General features: G+C 43.7%; 1 protein-coding gene across 4 annotated transcripts in view; it reads right to left on the reverse strand.

The window, feature by feature from the left end:
- Nucleotides 1–14,905, reverse strand: part of LOC118092250 (uncharacterized) — a 75,870-nt gene that overhangs the window by 16,231 nt on the left and 44,734 nt on the right. For 2 of the 4 annotated variants that reach the window (XM_088654309.1, XM_088654310.1), the window contains exon 5: nucleotides 9,080–9,231. The exons of the other annotated variants lie outside the window; for them this stretch is intronic. The gene's annotated coding sequence lies outside the window, so the exon portion shown is untranslated. The remainder of the gene's footprint in view (nucleotides 1–9,079; nucleotides 9,232–14,905) is intronic. 4 annotated transcript variants of the gene reach the window in all.

Genomic DNA, 14,905 nt, shown 5'->3' on the forward strand with positions numbered 1-14,905 from the left:
TAGCCCCCCCAAAAAAATAATAATCTTGAGGAAGCCTGGCAGGAAGTCATCCCAGGCTGCACAGCGGTGGGAAACACTGCACAGACCATGGCGGCCTGGCAGAAAATGTCACATCAAGAAGAGGTCCGACTGGCCTCTCCCAATACGACAGTCATCACACACAGAACGCACAACACACATCACATGTGTGATGTCAGCCCCCCCCCCCATGTCGGGCACAAGTCAGTGCCTGTAACTGACTTACATTTAAAAGCATAAACATAAATATATTACACCCTTACAAAATTATATAAAACCTTTACATTCTCATAGAGACACCTACAATTCATTTATACACCCACACAGATACACACAAAACACCCCACACTGGGAAACTTTGATAGCCAACTAACAGAAGATCCCTTCAAACCAAGGGCTTCTTCAAACAGAGCAGAGATGGGAAACATGTAGCCTCCCAAATACTGCTGACCAACAATTCCTATCATACTTTTTAAAAACATACATTTTTATTAAACAAATTTAACAAAAACATTGTCAATTAATATAGCTAATTACATTTCCCCCTTTTATACCCTCCCCCTCCCTTCAAAGACTTCCCTCAGCTCCCCCCTCTGATTTGTTTACCCATGTTATTCTCTGCATGTTATAAAATTGTACATATCATTACCTTATCCAGGCATCCCCAAACTGCAGCCCTCCAGATGTTTTGGCCTACAACTCCCATGATCCCTAGCTAACAGGACCAGTGGTCAGGGAATATGGGAACTGTAGTCCAAAACATCTGGAGGGCCGAGGTTTGGGGATGCCTGACCTTATCTATCCTATGTTCTACTAATAAATTGTGGATGTTTATTCAAAACCTGCCAAGGTGTTCAAGTCCTTTTGTTGTCTTTTTAAATAGTTTGTAAAAAGTTCCCATTCCTCCTTGAAGTCACGGTTATCCTTCTCTCATAGTTTGTATGTTAATTTTGCCAGTTCCGCATAACTCATCAATTTTTCTTGCCATTGTTCTTTCGTTGGGACCTCCTCATTCTTCCATCCTTGTGCCATCAAGACTCTTGCCGCTGTTGTAGCAACAATTCATATCATACTTGACTCTTGGGCCACACTGGCTGAGGCTGATGGGACATCTGGAGGACCACAGGATAGCCCGCCCCTCCCCCACCTTAGCCAAGCTGACATTCTTTCTATCCCAACACAAAGTCTCCATCCTTAAGCTGCACAATAACCACGCCACCTTCGCCACTCCTTTTTCACCCCCTTTCTTCACCCCCCAAGATCCTTCATTGTTGCAAATCTTAGGACAAGCAAGCTCTGCACAAGAAATACGTCTCCCCGTCTGCATTCACTCGTCCTGTTGACTTTTGGCATTTGCCAAACGCTGAACTGCTAACCAATGGGTTTATAATAGCTGCCAGAGAAGAAAAGAAGTGCTAATGAGCATTTGCTCCTTTGTCATCGCCGTGTGTTTTTTCCATGGATTCTGCTATTTGTCATTGGCTTCTATCTTTCGGCGGAGGACAATCGTGCCAGCTGCTATCTGAATGGGGACTTTCCAGCTACATTTAAAGAGAGTGTTTGTCTTCATTAGGGTTTTGTACAAATTCATTCAGAAGATACGGTCACACTGTTCCTTAGGCGGACCCTATCTCTGAGCTCTCACACTGCTTAGACCAAACATTACAACTCACTTTATGATTTTTGTGTCACTTTCTGCCTGTGTTAAAATCTGCCCATGATGCACTCAGACCATGTTATGCAAATAATAGATTCAAACTAATAATTTATTGGAAACATTTTTTTCTAGTTTTAATTTTTTTTGGTCCTAGCGCAGAGCTTATTTAGCCATAAAATCAAAACACTACGGCTTAGCAACATAATAGACATGACATAAACAGGATGATAGTACAGAACATCCACACATACGGTAGTCCTTGGAGAAAGAGGAAGGAAATAGGATAAGTGAAGAATAAAGGAAGTTCCATTAACCACTGTAAAGGGGAAGCAATCTAACTATTTGAAACCTTTGTGTTTTCAGCATTTTTCAATAAGCATCACTTCTTGGGTCAAAAAAAATATGCTCAAATCACAGTGCAATTTCTTGTTCACAACCATGTTCAAAGGGAGGACGACAACACAGTCCTATGCATGTCTACTCAGAAATAAGCCTTACAGTTACTTATTCCCTGTTTCTCTTCCACAATAGAACTCAAGGCAGTGTATTTGGAGTTCCAAAGTTGACTCCCACCCAGCCACCGCTTCTCTTCAATAAAGTTCAGTGGTTCAGCTAGGGCTGGACCTCATGGCCTCACAGTACAGGTTCCCACAAGGCAAGGGGCTTCAAATGACCACCCAGGGAGTAGCAGATAATACAAGCTTCAGCAAACAGGCCTGGCATTTGCTAGTCAGTCACCACAGCATCTTTTCTCTTAGCAAACATTTTAGGTATTTTGTATTGTACATTGCTTCACTTATTTCCCTGGTTATCCCTCATTTGTATTTTATCATGTTGAGTTCCTTTGAGATTCCTTTACATGAGGAGGAGGAGGAGGAGGAGGAGGAGGAGGAGGAGGAGGAGGAGGAGGAGGAGGAAGAAGAAGAAGAAGAAGAAGAAGAAGAAGAAGAAGAAGAAGAAGAAGAAGAAGAAGAAGAAGAAGAAGAAGAAGAACTTATAGTCATCCAGCCTTATCCATGGTTACAGAAGTTGTTGTCTTTAAAATGTATTTTCCTTTTCTGCAGCAAATGGGACTTATATCCAAGTAAATGTGTTTAGCATCACAGCAACAGAAGCAAACTCCATTTTCTTCCTGAAGTCATGATTTAAGTACCGGTAAGTATAAAATGTAAAACTGCAAATTATCAGAGAATTTTTCTTATGCCAGTGTTGGCAGTCTTCTCCCCCCGCCCCAATGTATTGACAAGGTTGCTGGCTGCATCATTTGCAAACGGGATGCGGGTGGCACTGTGGGTTAAACCACAGAGTCTAGGCACTCTAGGGCTTACTGATCAGAAGGTCGGCAGTTCGAATCCTCGTGACAGGGTGAGCTCCCATTGCTCGGTCCCAGTTCCTGCCAGCCTAGCAGTTCAAAAGCACGTCAAAGTGCAAGTAGATAAATAGGTACCGCTCTGGCGGGAAGGTGAACGGCATTTCCGTGCACTGCTCTGGTTTGCCAGAAGTGGCTCAGTCATGCTGGCCACATGACCCGGAAGCTGTACACCGGCTGCCTCGGCCAGTAAAATGAGATGAGTGCCACAACCACAGAGTTGTCCACGACTGGACCTAATGGTCAGGGGTCCCTTTATCTTTACCTTTATACCTCTGGGAGCAGGCCCTAGAACATTTTTCTAGAAAATGGAAAATTCAATAAAGAGGCAACTCATAACTGAGAACATGTCATGTAATCCCTGCTGAGCAAATTGGGAAACGGAGACTGAATGGAGAAATGGTACGTACCAAAGTTGCAGCTGTGATTTTCATGAATGAAGTACTTTTAGAAGCTACATTGATCATGGAAATAGTAGCAGAAGGGTATCCTTAAAGATCAAAAATAAAAAAATTCCTTCAGTAGCACCTTAAAGACCAACTAAGTTTTTATTTTGGTATGAGCTTTCGTGTGCATGCATTTTTATTTTGTTTCGACTCAGACCAACACGGCTTCCTACCTGTAACTTAAAGACCCAGTTCTTAACATTACATTTCACCCAACTATCCCTGAATCCAGATATGATCAAGAACCTTATGGTGAAATCTTGATGAAAAAGCCCTAACAGTACATTCACTGTTCTATTCCATTTTTACTTAGAAATATTATTTTCCTTTGTTTCCCTCCCCCATTCAAAGTAAAAGGAAACCAGCAATGCAACTCAATTAGAATATGCACATTGCAAATAAAATTGAATCCAAAATAATCTGTCACTGGATAATTTAAATGTAGATTTAAAGCTCTACATAAAAATGTAACCACAAACCTCAAAACCGGAGGAACCTGTTTCACCAAAACCACATTGAGAGTGATGCACCAGCCTAATCTTCATCTGCATTTAAAATGCAGATCCCATTGAATTGATGGGACATAACATTGAAATGGAGATGCTCATCAGCATGATCTGGGGCCACTGGTAGTTGCATTAGTAGCTCACAACTTGAAATGGGTCTTGGTATTTGACAAAGAGGCATTGCCAGAGCAAATTTGAAACTCCACAGCTGTACCTTGCATGTATTAGAACAGGCACGTCCAACAGGAAGATCATGATCTACCGGTAGATCACTGGCTCCACCCAAAGAAGCTCAACAACTGTGGCTCCCCCCAAAAAAGCTCAACTTCTTTGCCCTGCAGCCCAGAAACCCGGGGCTCCCCCCCCCCAAAAAAAGCTCAACAACTGTGACCTGAACCCAAAAAAGGGGGTAGATCACTGCCAGTTTTTAACTCTTAGAGTAGATTGCAGTTTCTCAGGAGTTGGCCACCATTGTATTAGAACTTTAACTGAGATTGCCCAGTCCTAAATGCATTTGCCTTGAGGCATAGTTCTGGGCTCCAACATGTGAAAAGACCAGGTGTGGAGAAACTGTGTCAGCTGGAGGGCCACATTCCCTCAAAGGCAACTTTTTAGAGGGGAGTGGGCATCAGGCATTCCTACATGTAGAACTCTCTGTCAGACAACCAAGAGGCATTATCACAATTTAAGGGCACAATCAAGGAAAGCACAGGAGGTGAAGGGTGGAATTATTATTATTATTATTATTATTATTATTATTATTATTATTATTCCATGTGAATTAGCATATGCAGATCTGCATCCTCTTTCCCCTTCTTTCTTTCACGAGTTTAATTTTGGCAATGCACAAGTAGTCATCCTATCCAGCAGATCTCTGCGCCTCTTCTTATTCCTTCTTTAAAAATACCAGCCACAGGTTCTGATTGCTGAAATTTCCATTTACACATTGGAGCCCCTCTGAATGCAAGACGATAGACTGGAGCTATAATTTGAAATAAGCGCAGTTAGAAATAGTAGGATTGGCTCCAATATAAAGTGAAAACAACTAACAAAAAAAAACTTGGTGGGAAAGTTTTGTATGGTTATTTGGCGTATACCTGCGTTATCTAGCAGGTTGTTTCTTATGACAGTACTTCTGAATAGGCATTTACCAGTAAGTTTCTTAAAACAGATCCCGCACATATGTATACTATATATTGTGATGGGTTTCCTATCAGATTTCTGGGAACAGGGTTCTCAGTGTGGGTGGGCTTGAGTCAGGGTTGGGTTGACATCCTTGAGATGTCATCACCTTGACTAAAGAGTGATCATTCAGGCAATGTGCTACTATGGGAAGGAAGATGGCCCCAAAAGGCAAGTCAAAGGAGATAACCCATCCAGATTCCACCACCATCTAGCTGGGGACTAGCAGCAGGGTAGGGTAGGGGAAGGTGTCTGCATGTGAAAAGAATAATAAATACTGAATATTCCTTTGGGAACCTTTCTCAACCCCAAGGGTGCATTCTCTTCTGTGCAGCCTTACAAGATCCACATGTCAATGCTGGGTGGAGCCAGGAGCAAAAGTGAGCAGAAATACAGATTCAGTTGTTACCCTGGGACAATAGGCCTTCACACTCTCATGCAGCCCTCTTTCCAGGCAGATTAGAGGCATGATCAGAGTTCAAGAATGCTTTCTAGTCAGGCAAAAGAAAAATTATATGACCATTTCATTTTATTGGTTTGGTTCTTCAGTTATCCCACTTATTTTTTGAACTACTGCATAATGTATTCTGATTTGGGCTGTAAAAAGATCCTCCTTGAGCAACCTCCTCTGGAACAAGCCTATTGATTTCCAAGTGTAAATGGTTTTAAAATGCCAATCAAAAACCATGCACTGCCACATATGGCATCTTTCAAGAGGTGGAAGTTTGTAATATTGAATATAACTCCTCATTAGCATTTTCTTTCAGTTCACTTTTCCTCATGTATTTAATCCCTTTATCTCCTTTATTTGCAATATGCCAAATATATTCTCATCTTTCAAAAGTGCAATTATAATTTCCTGTCAGGGGGAGAGAGAAGTGGGGGGTGGGGGGGAAAGATTAGCAGTTTTGCACACCAGCTGAAGCAGATGCCTTTGGAAAAACAGCAGCTGTAATTTGAGGATACAAACTGTTTTTTCACATGTTAATGGCGTTCATAATACAAGCCAAATATGCCTGTTACAAAAAAAAAAAGGCTTGCAGGCTCTTCTCTTTCTTGTTATCTGGGCCGCTTTGTGCAGTTCTGGCCCTTCAACTAGAGAGAAGCAAACAGGGCTGGACTTACCAAACAGGAAAACATCAGGATACTTTACTTTGTTTCATTTCAAAAGGGTTACCATGGAAAAGGTTCCACAAAAGGCAACCAAAATGATTGAGGGCCTGCCCTGTGAGGAAAGGTTGCAGCCTTTGGGACTTCATAGTTTATAGAAAAATAGCAAGTAAGATGCTACATAACAGAAGCTTATAAAAATACACATTGCATAGAGGAAGTGGATAGAGACAGGTCTTTCTTATTTCATAGTGCTAGAACTCACAGACATTCAGTGCACCTGAATATTGAAAATTCAGGAAAGATAAAAGCAAATATGACTTCACATAGTGCAGAATTGAACTATGGAACTCACTCCCACAGGAGGCAGTGATGGGTTCCCACGAGGCAAGACACAGTGATAACAGCAAGAACCTTTATTGAACTAACAGAGCTGGACAACATGGGCAAAGCAACTGCATATATACATTTCTGAAGGCCTGGGCCACTCCCACTCCCGACATGATTGGCTGTCTAAACTTCCAAGCTGCGAATCATAACTCAGAGTTTAAGGGCCAATGGCAGAGGCCCAAATCCTGAAATGTTCTGTGATTGGATATCATGTATCAAATCAGAACACAGGAGCTCAGAACCCTTAGTCCAGACTCGACCTCAGACAGACACAGACCACTGAATACATAACAGCCACCAACTTGGAGGCCTTAAAAGAGGATGTATGGAGGACGAGGCTATCAGCAGCTATGAGCCACCATGGCTATATTCTACCTCCACTGTCAGAGGCAAAATGCCAGCTGCTGGGAATTGCAGGTGGGCAGAGCGCTGTTGTGTTTGGGTCCTGCTTGTAGGCTTCCAACTGGCTGGCTGCTGTGAGAACAGGACGCTGAACTGCTGTAATCATGGATGTGCAATATGGAGGAGCTCTGTGAAACTTCCTTTGAAGTCCTGAATGGAGTCACAACTTTTTTTTCAACTCTAAAGTTGTTGAGCTTCCTTCTTCAAAAACAGCAAAAAAAAAAAAACCAACCCCCCCGCAATTTTTCGATTGACATGCCTAAGGACAAAGTGCCACCTTTCGGACACTCCCCCCAGACATTGGTGGTGGTTGTTGTTGGGGAGGGAACCACTGTCCTAGAAAACCACGGAATAATCCTTTCCCTTATAGCATTTTCTCAGTTATAATCGCCTGCCTTGCTGCAATTTGCCTTGCACTGCAAAATGCAATCTTTACATTTTGCTGCCACACAGGGCAAAACAAGAGCAATTCTACCAATTTGGCCATCCTAAATCCTCTCCCACCAAAGTTCCTATTAACATTAAGGAGAGGGAGGGAGAGATGGTGCCAACATCACATCCTATTTGGCCCAGAGATGCTTTTTTCATTATTTATTTTTTTTTTAAATTTCCTTCTATTCTTCCTTTTGGGATATGCCTTTCTTAAAGTGGCTTAAGGGGGGGGAACAACTGAGCCACACAGGGCAGTCTCGAGCAGGTCGCGCGCCCTGGTGCTGAGGGGTGGAGATCGCTCCGGCGCCCCTGCCCTCGCAGGGCGCAGCATGGTTTCCGCGCCGCTTTGGCGTGCGGCGCCCAGCCTACCGGCCCGGCGCCCTGGCGCACCGCACCACCAGGGGTCTACCTAGAGCCTGCCCTGGAGCCACACTCAAATAATCCCATGTAGATCAAGCTGGGCTATGCATTTCATGTGAATCCTTTCTAAGCTGGAGCCACATTCAGTGCCACCTTGCCCCATGAGGTCATAGGTAGGTAGCTGCCTTAAACTGAATCAGACCATTGCTTCATCTAGCTCAGTATTGTCTACACTGACTGGCAGTGCCTCTTCTAGATGGGATCTCTCCCAGCTCTCCCTGGAGATGCCGGGAATTGAACCTGTGACCTACTGCATGCAAAGATAACAACAACAACAACAACAACAACAACAACAACAACAACAACAACTGTCCTGAAATTTCAGCATCTCATTCAGAGCTGTTGTCAAAAACTCCATGGTTCTGGAGAGCTTCTGAGAAAAAGCTGTTTGATGCTCCCAAGCCAATCAGGCGACAACATCAGATGTGTGTTTGTGCTGCGGTTGACAGATGTGTGGCCGGCTTCTGTAGCCTATTGTCAGACATAGCCTTGGAGCATTGCTCTGGCACAAGAACTATTAGGATGGACAGACCTTATGTGGTGGACATGCGATAAGGTTAAAAAATTTTGGGAGATGCTTTACAATGAATTGAAAAAGATGTTTAGATATACCTTTCCAAAAAAACCGGAAACATTCTTGTTAGGAATAATAGGAGGAGAGATTAGGAAAGAAGATCAAGTACTGTTTATGTATGCGACAACCGCGGCTAGGACATTGTTAGCCCAAAAATGGAAATTACAGCAATTACCTACAATCGAGGAGTGGCAGATAAAAATGATGGACTATGCTGAACTTGCTAGATTGACTTGCAAGATCCGTGACCAAGGGGAGACAAGGTTTCAAAAGGACTGGAGTAAATATGTGGATTATATGGAGAAAAATTGTAGATCTTTAAAAACTCTTGCAGGACTGAAATAAATCCTACGAACTGACTAAAAAGTTAAAAAGGAACTGCAAAAAATGGAGTTGATAAGAAACCCGCATGAAGGGAGGGGGGGAAGTCAAAGCTCGGCAGAGCAAGATATAAGATGAAAATATAAGATGTTTTGTATAAAAGATTGGTTTTTTTATTTTAATTTGCTAAATTTGGAAAATGGAATAAAAATTTATATATATATATATATATAAAAAAAAGGATGGACAGACCTTGCAGGGATGATGTAGTGGTTTATGCGGCTTCCCAGAAGATGAGAGGTCCATTTGCTTTCATCTCAATGGATTAACAAAAGCCTATACAGGCAAAGTCATCACCATATTCATACATAGAGCACCTCCTGTATTCTGTATAGACTTGTGCCCTGAGGAACCAAGCAGAGGCCAATAAATTACTTTGCCAGGACCAACAAGCATCTGTCAGTCAGCAAAAGCTATCAAAGTACTATCATCTCTTTTGTCATTTAGAAAAAACGGCTGCTTTTCCTTCCAGGGATACTGCACATAAAGACAAATTGCTAATTGGCTTCATTAATGCTATGATGAGCAAATTGGAAAAGACTTGAAGAAATGGCCCCTTCCACTTTATGGTTTTTAATCTTATTTCTTTACAGGATGGAAGGCACAGTGGGTCAGTTTCCTATTCAAGTTTGAGTAGCAAGGTAAAAAAAATGAATAAAATTGGGCTTATTTCTTTGACGCCTTCATAACAGAATAGAGACAGATAAGGGCGAATGGAGTGCATTTCTATTATTTTCTAAGTTAATGAATGGGAAAGGGAAATCATTCCAAAGAGGTTCTTATATGGGGGGGGGGTGTTACCTATTAAAAGAACAGTTTTCAGAGGGCTGGAATCCCAAGCGCATTTTTAACCTCTTTGCAATTTGTCAAATCTTGAGCAGTTACCAAGTGAACTAGGATTTGCGATGGGGAAGTGTCTTTTCTAGCTGCCAAAATGATTTTTTCCCCATCAAAAGATTGGAAGAATGGCCATTATATTCCAGGTGCATCCATCTTAACAACCAGCAACCCAACTTTTTGAAAAGCTGGTGGCAGATAGTTAGATGCACTCAGAGACCCTCTGCAATCCAGCCAATCTAAAGATTATGGGAGAAATAATCCCAATCACTGCACAATGTGGAGAACTGGCATGGGAAATGTAATTATACGTAATCGTTGGCTATACTGAAAATCGTTATCTTTTAAAAAACCTAATATCCATCTGACACAAGCCATGTCACCAAGGGAAATGCACAATTTCAGTGGAAACATTATAAAAATAGCTAGCAGAGGCAGAGAAGAGACACTATAGAAGCGGCATCCCATTTTACCCTCACAAGAACTTTATGAGCTACATGAGATGCCCAATAGAAGGTTGTTCCCTAAGGCTAATTGCAGTGTGTGTGTGTGTGTGTGTGTGTGTAAGAGGGGTTATCTCCATCAGGATCCCAGTCAGGGAGAGGAGGGTTAAACCTCCCCCATGCACTGTGGTCCCAATTACATTACCCCATGCCTATTATTAAATGTTACAAACCCTAAAGTGGTTTCTAATGGTACATCTAGACCAGGCATCCCCAAACTGCGGCCCTCCAGATGTTTTGGCCTACAACTCCCATGATCCCTAGCTAACAGGACCAGTGGTCAGGCATGATGGGAATTGTAGTCCAAAACATCTGGAGGGCCGAAGTTTGGGGATGCCTGATCTAGACTGTATATCTATTCATCTATCGCTCTCATCTATACGCACACATACCTGGGAGGCAGTCCCATTGAACTCAGTGGGACTTAGTTCTGAGTATTCAAGTAAAGGATTGAACTTTTAGTGTCGTGTCTCATCTGACCCGCAGTTCTATCGAGGTGGGAATCCAAACTTTAGAAAAGTGTGAACTCCAGGCAGTGGTTTAGCAACTAAGGGCGCAATTGGGAGGGGGGGCAGGTAAGCCCCACCCCACATAATCAATCACATGATGCGGCGCAATGCCCATCAACCGCCTCAAATATTTTATTGGGGGATGAAGACGCCTTGGCCTCTGGGAGTTGGCTCCTATGTATCTGAAGGACTATCTTGCACTAAGAGGGTGGGGAGAGAGAAAGCAGTAGTCATTCTTTTCTATTAAAAAAAATATATACATAAACACCTAGCAAGCCATTCAGGATGAATGTGAGACGCGTGCTCATTGCCCTGTAACTGTCCCCATAAACAGATCAGAATGAATCCTCATTAAAGACTGGATGCAATCTAACCTCCACAAAAGCTTTGTGCAAGCAAATCGGACAAATACTAAATAAACAAAAAATAAACAAAATATTTTATTTTGTTTCGACTACTTCAGACCAACACGGCTACCTACCTGTAACTCAATAAACAGGTAATCTGAAAGGGCCTTAACTGCATCAAATGATAAATAAGCAAGGCTGTTTGATGGAGGGTTCTTTAATGAAGAGGGCTAGATTCAAGAGCTTCTATTTTGTGTGAGTCAGCTTTGTGAAGAATTGCGCCTGGTTTGGTCCAAAGGTGACAGACATTTTAAGGTCCCTGGGAGACTTTTCACCACTGTGGGGACTTTTCCTCGGCAGAGCTCTTCCATTTCAAGCAAAATCTGTCACTTGAAATGTTTGGTCAGTATGCTGCCTCTCACAGAGGCCTCCCATCTGCCCTTTCCCCTCCCTTTCCCGAGTCATTTATATGCAGGCAAGCAGAATTATTTAGCTGTTATGTATTATAAGATGATTGAGAGGCTTGGAGACCTGCATTTCAGCAGGTCAGACACCGCCTCCTGAGGGGCCCCCAAGCGGATTCACATGCAAATAGTGAAAGGTTTGAGTGCAAGTCGCAAAGAGGCAGGAGTGGAATTGCTGTTGACGAGGCAGAGTCCCACATGTCTGCCTATCCAGGAGAATAAAGGAAGCAGGAACATTTACACAGGCGAGGCAGGCCTAAGCATTATTCATACCCATCACCTGTCTCCGCCACAAGACGGGCAAATCACAATCATTGATTGCTCAGGCACTCCTGCTGGAGGGAAACGCAACAAGCAGAGCAATAAATTTCAATTCCGCTTTGCATTTGTGAGTTTAAAGGACAGCGCTGGCTATTCCAATCACTGACTGTTAAGCAAAAATTCTCCTGCCATTGCCTGTCAGTCTGGTCAGTTCCAGATCTGTCTTCCTGGACTTAAAGCAATCCTGGGGAGCCTTGGGGGCAGAAGTCCAGGGCGCCACTCAACACACTTACACCCCACTTTTCGGGGTAAAGACGTCCCCTTTTCCCCAGGCTTTCAAAGGACTGACATGATTTTGTTCTGCTGTTAGCGTGCTGGCAAATCTTCCTGTGGCTGCTATGGGAAGGGGTTGTGTGTGTGTGTGTGTGTGTGTGTGTGTGTGTGTGTGTGTGTTTTGCATGTGTCTGTCTGACAAATGGCCATCCAACCCCTGCTTAAAAACCTCCAAGGAAGGACAGTACACCACCTTCTGAGACATAGCTGCCAAGTTTTCCCTTTTCTCGCGAGGAAGCCTATTCAGCATAAGGGAATTTCCCTTAAAAAGGGGGAGAACTTGGCAGCTATGTTCTGAGATACTCCATTCCACTGTCAAACAGCTCTTGCTGTCAGAAAGTTCTTCCTAATGGTGATAATGGTATACAGTGTATTTTGGTTTATGTCAGGCATCCCCAAACTGCGGGCCTCTAGATGTTTTGGCCTACAACTCCCATGATCCCTAGCTAACAGGACCAGTAGTCAGGGAAGATGGGAATTGTAGTCGAAAGCATCTGGAGGGCCGAAGTTTGGGGATGCCTGGTTTATGTATTTAAATGCAAGTTGCTTGGAGACCTTGGTAACAAGTGATCAGAGGCATAGCATGGGAGCAGGGGGAGCACACATTTTTGAGGGGCACAGGCACAATCAGGCGCCCCCACAAGAGGCACAGAGCTCTGGCAGCTGAGGCACAGTGGCAAGTGGGTTGGTCTAGTGGGTGGGTGGGTGGGTTTGTGGGTGGAGGCAGCAGGCGGGCTCCATTCACCCTCTGTGCAGGCCCTGCGTACGCCTCCCTGGTGTGCCCCACCCCAGCTGCCCAGTCCATCAGGGGCCGCAACCCACGCTACACCACTGCAAGTGACTATACTACTGAATCTAACAACAGAATGAGCACCAGGGTCCCAAACACATCTGAGCTGCCTTACCAGTGGGAAGGCTCTTGGCTCATTTATGGCTATTAGCCATGATGGCTGTGCTCTGTCTCCATAGTCAGAGGCAGCAATGCTTCTGAATACCAGTTGCTGGAAACCACAGGAGGGGAGAGGGCTCTTACATTCAGGTCTTGCTTGGGCATCTGTGTGGCTAGGACAGGCATAGGCAACCTTGGCTCTCCAGATGTTTTGGAACTACAACTCCCATGATCCCTGACCACTGGCCCTGTTAGCTAGGGATCATGAGAGTTGTAGTTCCAAAACATCTGGAGAGCCAAGGTTGCCTATGCCTGGGCTAGGAAATTGCCTTATCAGTCATTCCCTCTCGCTTAATGACAAGGATTTCAGGCAAAGGACATTGCCAGCTCAACCTGAAGATGCCTGGAATTGAAATTGGATCCTTTTGCATTTGACGCAGGTGTTCTACTGCATTAACTGCAGCCCTTCCATGGGGTGGGGAACCTGTTGTCCTTCAGAGGTTGCTGGATCACAACACTCATCATCCCTTACTGCTGGCCAGGCTACAGACCAAAAGTTTCCCCATCCCCTGCTCTTGAAGTACAGAGGAGTTTTGTAGGCACTTGCATGAGAGAATGGAAAAGGAAGTTGGGGGCTTCTGTCCTCTCTGAAGCTAGCCTAGCCTTTATCTTCTGTGTTGATGCTTCCCTTCCACCTACTAGAAGCCTGGGTTTGTCCATACATGCACATGGGGAATAATTTCCACAATGATGACAGCCATAGGAAGAAGCTGCCCTATACCTTGGTCCCTCTTTCAGCATCAGTCTACACTGAGTGGAAGCAGCTCTTCAGGATCTCAGACAGGATTCTCATCCAGCCCTACCTGGAGATGTTAGGTATTGAACCTGAGACCTCCTGTATGAAAAGCAGGTGCTCAAAACCACTGAGCTCCGGCCCCAACAGTCAAAGTTGCTGCTTGCAGACTACCAGTTGGCCACATCAGATTTGGAGGTGATGGACAGAGGATGTGAGTTCGCTTTCCAGGAAGCTGGTGTTTACTGAGTCTGTTCATCGGCCAGTTAATTTGAATTTGACCAGTTAATTAATTTATGTCATTTGTGTGTGTGTGTGTCTATAAAGGGTGGAAGGGAGGAAATCTTTGGAATGATACTTTGGTCCAGTTCCAAACTAAGCTGGTGTAATGACAACTGCTTTTTCTTCGGGGAAATGGGATGCTATATCAAAGGAGAACACATTCGAAAGGCACGCCCAGAGCAGTTACTGGAAGATCCCAGGGAGTTGGAATTGAGAATGAACGATAATCTACAGAAATACAACATTTGGAGTTCATTTCTTTGACAACACTCAGACCATAAGTTCTCCTTTATATATATATATATATATTTAAAAGCCAAAAAAGAAGGTGTGGTCTTTTCCCTTTTACATTACACTACCTGAAATCCTTGCATATCTTTTGGGGTTTTGTCCTTGATGTCAACTCAGAATGGATTGAATTGATTTCTTTTCTTTTTCTTTTTTATTACAGTTTGGATTTTTTTTATATAAAAAAATGTACAGGAAGACCATTGCGAAATTGGCTTGTAAAACTGAAAGGGGTGGTGGAATGACCTGAAAGATGTTTAGCTTCTAGTCTTTCTTCAATATCTTTCGTCATAATTCCCTGAGATCATGAGAGCTGGGGACGGCATAGCACAGGTCACCCTTTCAATTCCACAGGAACCTTATTATGGAGTGTGAATAAAAAGTTGTAGGAAGCTGCCTTAGACCCGGTGGTCCATTTGGCTCAGAACTGCCAACTCTACACTGGCTGGTGGCAGCTCTCAAGGGTTTAGGATCGGACACTTTTCGAGCCCTTCCTGGAGATGCCAGGGATT

The sequence above is a fragment of the Zootoca vivipara genome, chromosome 11 (assembly GCF_965207765.1).
Source record: "Zootoca vivipara chromosome 11, rZooViv2.hap1.1, whole genome shotgun sequence".
Lineage (NCBI taxonomy): Eukaryota > Metazoa > Chordata > Lepidosauria > Squamata > Lacertidae > Zootoca > Zootoca vivipara.